General features: G+C 37.5%; 1 non-coding gene across 1 annotated transcript; it reads right to left on the reverse strand.

The window, feature by feature from the left end:
- Positions 1–3,786: 3,786 nt before the first annotated feature.
- Positions 3,787–3,894, reverse strand: LOC148555454 (small nucleolar RNA R71). The gene has a single exon (XR_015886955.1). It is a non-coding gene; the product is annotated as a small nucleolar RNA R71 (small nucleolar RNA).
- Positions 3,895–8,281: the final 4,387 nt, after the last annotated feature.

Below are 8,281 nucleotides of genomic sequence, written 5' to 3' on the forward strand. Positions count from 1 at the left end.
CTGCTTTCCTGCTTTTAAATTCTTCAAGTCATTTTACTTTTCTGATAAGATCCACTTCACTGCACTTAGATTTTCTATTTTATGTTTAATGCAATTTAGTTGTTCTTGTTCAGATTCTGCAATCCCAATTCCCAATTCCTTTTATGATTCAAGCAATTTACATTTCTTGCACTTTAAGCTTCAGCCATTTACATTTCTTGTAATCTAAGTTTCTGCAATTTATATTACTTGCACTTTAAGAATCTGATTCTTTACTTTTCTGCTCTTTAATTTACTGCACTTTACCCCTCTCCCTTTATATTTCAAGCAATTTAAATTTTTGCAAAGCACAAATCACTCAACCAAACTTGATTCGCTTGACTAAATCAATCAACCACTAAACTAAAATTGTTCAATCCTTCAATCCCTGTGGGATTGACCTCACTCTTGTGAGTTATTATTACTTGATGCGACCCGGTACACTTGCCGGTGAGTTGTGTGTTTGGAATTCGTTTTCCGAAAATACACATCAATTGTCACGTTCATCACATTCAGGTTGAAGTGCGAATGAATATCTTAGAAGCGGAATAAGTTGAATTGAATAGAAAAACAGTAGTACTTTGCATTAATCTTTGAGGAACAGCAGAGCTCCACACCTTAATCTATGGAGTGTAGAAACTCTACCTTTGAAAATACATAAGTGAAAGGTCCAGGCATGGCCAAATGGCCAGCCCCCATGATCAAAGAACAAAACGTCCTAGGATGATCAAAAGATCAAAAGCTAATCCCAAGATGTCTAATACAATAGTAAAAAGTCCTATTTATAATAAACTAGCTACTAGGGTTTATAGAAGTAAGTAATTGATGCATAAATCCACTTCCGGGGCCCACTTGGTGTGTGCTTGGGCTGAGCTTGAATGTTACACGTGTAGAGGTCATTCTTGGAGTTGAACGCCAGTTTGTAACGTATTTCTGGCGTTCAACTCTGGTTTGTGACTTGTTTTTGGCGTTTAACTCCAGACAGCAGCGTAGAACTGGCGTTCAACGCCCTTTTACGTCATCTAAACTCGTTCAAAGTATGGACTATTATATATTGATGAAAAGCCCTGGATGTCTACTTTCCAACACAATTGGAAGCGAGCCATTTTGAGTTCTGTAGATCCAGAAAATCCACTTTGAGTGCAGCGAGGTCAGAATCCAACAGCATCAGCAGTCCTTCTTCAACCTCTAAATCTGATTTTTGCTCAAGTCCTTCAATTTCAGCCAGAAAATACCTGAAATCACAGAAAAACACACAAACTTATAGTAAAGTCCAGAAATGTAAATTTAACATAAAAACTAATGAAAACATCCCTAAAAGTAACTAGATTCTACTAAAAACAATGCCAAAAAGCGTATAAATTATCCGCTCATCCCTAAAAGTTTTTGGCGCCGTTGCCGGGGATTGTTTGAGTTTGGACAACTGACGGTTCATCTTGTTGCTCAGATTAGGTAATTTTCTTTTTGTTTTATTTTCAAAAATTTTTCAAAAAAAAACTTTCAAAAATTTCTCATCTATTTTCGAAAAAAAATATTTTCAAAAATATATTTTTCTTCAGAATTTTTAAGAATGAATTCTAGTGTTTCATGAAGTATGTCTGGCTATAAAGCCATGTCTAAATTCTTTTGGACTGAGGTTTTGGCTTAAAATTGAATGAATTACTCTCATGTTACATACTAAAGCTTGGCTGGCTATTAAGCCATGACTGACCCTTTGATTGGAGCTTTAGACTAAAGAGCATAAGATTCCTGGAATTCATATTAAAAATTTTGGAATCCTTATTTTTCTTTTTCAGAATGATTTTCGAAAAAAATTAAAAGAAAATACAAAAAATTCATAAAATCAAAAATCAAAAAAATATTTTGTATTTCTTATTTGAGTCTTGAGTCAAGTTGAAAGTTTGGTGTCAATTGCATGTTCATCTTGCATTTTTCGAAAAATTCATGCATTCATAGTGTTCTTCATGATCTTCAAGTTGTTCTTGGTAAGTCTTCTTGTTTGATCTTGATGTCTTCATGTTTTGTGTCTTTTCTTGTTTTTCATATGCATTTTTGCATTCATAGTGTCTGAACATGAAAGATTTCTAAGTTTGGTGTCTTGCATGTTTCTTTGCATATAAAAATTTTCAAAAATATGTTCTTGATGTCATCATGATCTTCAAAGGGTTCTTGGTGTTCATCTTGACATTCATAGCATTCTTGCATGCATTCATTGTTTTGATCTAAAATTTCCATGCATTGAGCATTTTTAGTGTTTTTCTCTCTCATCATAAAAATTCAAAAATCAAAAAAATATCTTTCCCTTTCTCTCTCTTAAAATTTCGAAAATTAGATTTGACTTTTTCAAAAATTTTTAAAAATCTAGTTATCTTCATGAGTCAAATCAAAATTTTCAATTTAAAAATCCTATCTTTTACAAAATCTTTTTCAAAAATCAAATCTTTTTCATTTTTCTTAGTTATTTTCGAAAATTTTAAAAATATTTTTCAAAAATCTTTTTCTTATCTTTACATCATATTTTCGAAAATAACATCATCAATTAATGTATTGATTCAAAAATTTCAAGTTTGTTACTTGCTTGTTAAGAAAGATTCAAACTTTGAGTTCTAGAATCATATCTTGTGATTTCTTGTGAATCAAGTCATTAAGTGTGATTTTAAAAATCAAATCTTTTTTCAAAAAACTAATTTCAATCATATCTTTTCAAAAATATCTTCTTATCTTATCTTTTTCAAAATTTGATTTTAAAATATCTTTTCTAACTTCCTATCTTCTTATCTTTTCAAAATTGATTTTCAAATTTGTTTCAACTAACTAACTAACTTTTTGTTTGTTTCTTATCTTTTTCAAAACTACCTAACTAACTCTCTCTCTAATTTTCGAAAATATCTCTCCTCTTTTTCAAAATTTCTTTTTAAATTAACTAATTATTTTAACTTTTGATTTTAAAATTTCAAAAATTACTAACCTTTTTCAAAAACTATTTTCAAAAATCACTAACCCTTTTTCAAAAATAATTTTCGAAAATCCTTCTCCCTCATCTCCTTCTAATTATTTATTCATCTACTAACACTTCTCTTCATCTCACATCACTGCCCCTATCCTTACCCTTATGTTTGGATTCTTCATTCTTCTTCACTCCTATTCTTTTTCTTCTTCTACTAACAACAAGGAACCTCTTTACTGTGACATAGAGGATTCCTCTTCTTTTCTTGTTCTCTTCTCTTTCTTATGAGCAGGAACAAGGAAAAAAGCATTCTTGTTGAAGCTGATCCAGAACCTGAAAGGACTCTGAAAAGAAAACTAAGAGAAGCTAAATTACAACACTCCAGAGACAACCTCATTGAAAATTTCGAACAAGTAAAGGAGATGGCAGCCGAACCCAACAACAATAATGTAAGGAGAATGCTTGGTGACTTTACTGCACCAAATTCCAGTTTACATGGAAAAAGCATCTCCATCCCTGCCAATGGAGCAAACAACTTTGAGCTGAAACTTCAATTAGTTTCTCTGATGCAGCAGAACTGCAAGTTTCATGGACTTCCATCCGAAGATCCTTTTCAGTTCTTAATTGAATTCTTGCAGATATGTGATACTGTTAAGACTAATAGAGTAGATCCTGAAGTCTACAGGCTCATGCTTTTCCCTTTTGCTGTAAGAGACAGAGCTAGAGTATGGTTGGACTCTCAACCTAAGGATAGCCTGAACTCTTGGGACAAGCTGGTCAAGGCTTTCTTAGCCAAGTTCTTTCCTCCTCAAAAGCTGAGCAAGCTTAGAGTGGATGTTCAGACCTTCAGACAAAAAGAAGGTGAATCCCTCTATGAAGCTTGGGAGAGATACAAAGAACTGACCAAAAAGTGTCCTTCTGACATGCTTTCAGAATGGACCATCCTGGATATATTCTATGATGGTTTGTCTGAATTAGCTAAAATGTCATTGGATACCTCTGCAGGTGGATCCATTCACCTAAAGAAAACGCCTGCAGAAGCTCAAGAACTCATTGACATGGTTGCTAATAACCAGATCATGTACACTTCTTAAAGGAATCCTGTGAATAATGGGAGGCCTATGAAGAAGGGAGTTCTTGAAATTGATACTCTGAATGCCATATTGGCTTAGAAAAAAATATTGACTCAGCAAGTCAATATGATCTCTCAGAGTCTGAATGGAATGCAAGTTGCATCCAACAGTACTCAAGAGGCATCTTCTGAAGAAGAAGCTTATGATCCTGAAAATCCTGCAATAGCAGAGGTAAATTATATGGGTGAACCTTATGGAAACACCTATAACTCATCATGGAGAAATCATCCAAATTTCTCATGGAAGGATCAACAAAAGCCTCAACAAGGCTTTAATAATGGTGGAAGATACAGGTTTAGCAACAGCAAGCCTTTTCCATCATCCACTCAGCAACAGACAGAGAACTCTGAACAAAATACCTCTAATTTAGCAAACTTAGTCTCTGATCTATCTAAGGCCACTGTGAGTTTCATGAATGAAACAAGGTCTTCCATTAGAAATTTGGAAGCACAAGTGGGCCAGCTGAGTAAAAAGATCACTGAAATCCCTCCTAGTACTCTCCCAAGCAATACAGAAGAAAATCCAAAACGAGAGTGCAAGGCCATTGAATTAATCACCATGGCCGAACCTGTAAGGGAAGGAGAGGACGTGAATCCCAAGGAGGAAGACCTCCTGGGACGTCCAGTGATCAATAAGGAGTTTTCCTCTGAGGAACCAAAGGAATCTGACGCTCATCCAGAGACCATAGAGATTCCATTAAACCTCCTTATGCCATTCATGAGCTCTGATGAGTATTCCTCTTCTGAAGAGAATGAGGATGTTACTGAGGAGCAAGTCACCAAGTACCTTGGTGCAATCATGAAGCTGAACGACAAATTATTTGGTATTGAGACTTGGGAAGATGAACCTCCCTTGTTCACCAATGAACTAAGTGATCTGGATCAACTGACATTGCCTCAGAAGAAACAGGATCCTGGAAAGTTCGTAATACCTTGTACCAAAGGCAACATGATCTTTGAAAAGGCTCTGTGTGACCTTGGTTCAGGGATAAACCTCATGCCCCTCTCTGTAATAGAGAAACTGGGAATCTATGGGGTGCAAGCTACTAAAATCTCATTAGAGATGGCAGACAATTCAAGAAAACAGGCTTATGGACAAGTAGAGGACATGTTAGTAAAGGTTGAAGGCCTTTACATCCCTGCTGATTTCATAATCCTTGATACTGGGAAGGATGGGGATGAATCCATTATCCTTGGAAGACCTTTCCTAGCCACAGCAAGAGCTGTGATTGATGTTGACAGAGGTGAATTAGTCCTTCAATTGAATGAGGACTCCCTTGTGTTTACAACTCAAGGTTACCCTTCTGTAAACAAGGAGAGGAAGCATCAAAAGCTTCTCTCAGAACAAAGTCAACCAGAGCCCCCACTATCAAACTCTAAGTTTGGTGTTGGGAAGTCTCAACAATGCTATGAACATCTGTGAGGCTCCATGAGAGCCCACTGTCAAGCTATTGACATTAAAGAAGCGCTTGTTTGGAGGCAACCCAATTTTTATTTATCTAATTATATTTTTCTTGTTCTTTCATGTTTTATTAGGTTCATGATCATGTGGAGTCACAAAATAAATATAAAAATTGAAAACGGAATCAAAAACAGCAGAAGAAAAATCACACCCTGGAGGAAAGCCTTACTGGCGTTTAAACGCCAGTAAGAAGCATCTGGCTGGCGTTCAACGCCAGAACAGAGCATGGTTCTGGCGCTGAACACCCAAAATGGGCAGCATCTGGGCGTTTGAACGCCAGAATTGCACCCTGGAGAAGAGCTGGCGGTGAACGCCCAGAACAAGCATGGTCTGGCGTTCAACGCCAGAAATGGGCAACAAATGAGCGTTCAACGCCGAGAACAAGCACCAATCTGGCGCTGAACGCCCAGAGTTATGTGCAAGGGCATTTTGCATGCCTAATTTGGTGCAAGGTTGTAAATCCTTGAACACCTCAAGATCTGTGGACCCCACAGGATCCCCACCTACCTCCACTCACTTCTTCTCACCCTTCTTTCACACAATCCCATAAACACTCTTCTCCAAAACTCTTCACCAATCACCTCGATCTCTCTTCCCTATCACCACTTCACCACTCACATCCATCCACTATTCCCCATAAACCTACCTCATAAACTCCACCTACCTTCAAAATTCAAAATCAATTTCCCACCCAACCCACCCTAAATGGCCAAACCTAACCCCCCCTCTCTTCCCTATATAAAGCCCTCCATTCTTCCTCATTTTCACACAACACAACCCTCTCTTCTCTTCTTGGCTGAATACACCTCTCCCCCTCTTCTCCATATTTTCTTCTTCTTCTTCATCTTTTCTTTCTTCTCTCGCTCGAGGGCGAGCAATATTCTAAGTTTGGTGTGGCAAAAGCATAAGCTTTTTGTTTTTCCATTACCATTGATGGCACCTAAGACCGGAGAATCCTCTAGAAAAGGGAAAGGGAAGACAAAAGCTTCCACCTCCGAGTCATGGGAGATGGAAAGATTCATCTCCAAAGCTCATCAAGACCACTTCTATGATGTTGTGGCCAAGAGGAAGGTGATCCCTGAGGTCCCTTTCAAGCTCAAGAAGAATGAGTATCCAGAGATCCGACATGAAATCCAAAGAAGAAGTTGGGAAGTTCTAACAAAACCCATCCAACAAGTCGGCATCCTAATGATTCAAGAGTTCTATGCCAATGCATGGATCACTAGGAGCCATGATCAAAGTAAGAACCCGGACCCAAAGAATCATCTCACCATGGTTCGGGGGAAATACTTAGATTTTAGTCCGAAAAATGTGAGGTTGGCGTTTAACTTGCCTATGATGCAAGGAGATGCACGCCCCTACACTAGAAGGGTCCACTTTAATCAAAGGTTGGACCAAGTCCTCATGGACATATGTGTGGAAGGAGCTCAATGGAAGATTGACTCCAAAGGCAAGCCAGTTCAATTAAGAAGACTGGACCTTAAGCCTATAGCTAGAGGATGGTTGGAGTTCATTCAACGCTCAATCATTCCTACTAGCAACCGGTCTAAAATTACTATAGACCGGGCCATCATGATCTATAGCATCATGATTGGAGAAGAGGTGGAGGTTCATGAGATTATACCTCAAGAATTCTACAAGGTGGCTGACAAGTCCTCCACTATGGCAAGGTTAGCCTTTCCTCACCACATTTGCCATCTATGTTACTCAGTTGGAGCTTTCATAGAAGGAGACATTCCCATTGATGAAGAGAAGCCCATCTCTAAGAAAAGGATGGAGCAAGCAAGAGAGCCCATTCATGGATCTCAAGAGGCGCACGAAGCTCATCACCATGAGATCCCGGAGATGCCTCAAATGCATTTTCCTCCACAAAACTATTGGGAGCAAATCTACACCTCCCTAGGAGAATTAAGTTCCAACATGGGACAATTAAGGGTGGAACATCAAGAGCACTCCATCATCCTTCATGAAATAAGAGAAGATCAAAAAGCAATGAGGGAGGAGCAACAAAGACAAGGAAGAGACATAGAAGAGCTCAAGGACATCATTGGTTCCTCAAGAAGGAAACACACCCATCACTAAGGTGGACTCATTCCTTGTTCTTACTTTCTCTATTTTTCGTTTTCTCTATGTTAAGTGCTTATCTATGTTTGTTTCTTCATTACATGATCATTAGTATTTAGTAACTTTGTCTTAAAGTTATGAATGTCCTATGAATCCATCACCTCTCTTAAATGAAAACTGTTTTAATTCAAAAGAACAAGAAGTACATGAGTTTCGAACTTATCATTGAACTTAGTTTAATTATATTGATGTGGTGACAATGCTTCTTGTTTTCTGAATGTATGCTTGAACAGTGCTTATGTCTTTTGAAGTTGTTGTTTAAGAATGTTAAATATGTTGGCTCTTGAAAGAATGATGACAAGGAGACATGTTATTTGATAATCCGAAAAATCATAAAAATGATTCTTGAAGCAACAAAAAGCAGTAAAGAACAAAGCTTGCAGAAAAAAAAAGGCGAAAGAAATAGAAAAAAAAAAGAGAGAAAAAGCAAGCAGAAAAAGCCAAAGCTCTTAAAACCAAGAGGCAAGAGCAAGAAAAAAGCCAATAGCCCTTAAAACAAAAGGCAAGGGTAATAAAAAGGATCCCAAGGCTTTGAGCATCAGTGGATAGGAGGGCCTAAAGGAATAAAATCCTGGCCTAAGCGGCTAAACCAAGCTGT

This window comes from Arachis ipaensis, chromosome B6 (genome assembly GCF_059453495.1).
Source record: "Arachis ipaensis isolate K30076 ecotype BB chromosome B6, ASM5945349v1, whole genome shotgun sequence".
Lineage (NCBI taxonomy): Eukaryota > Viridiplantae > Streptophyta > Magnoliopsida > Fabales > Fabaceae > Arachis > Arachis ipaensis.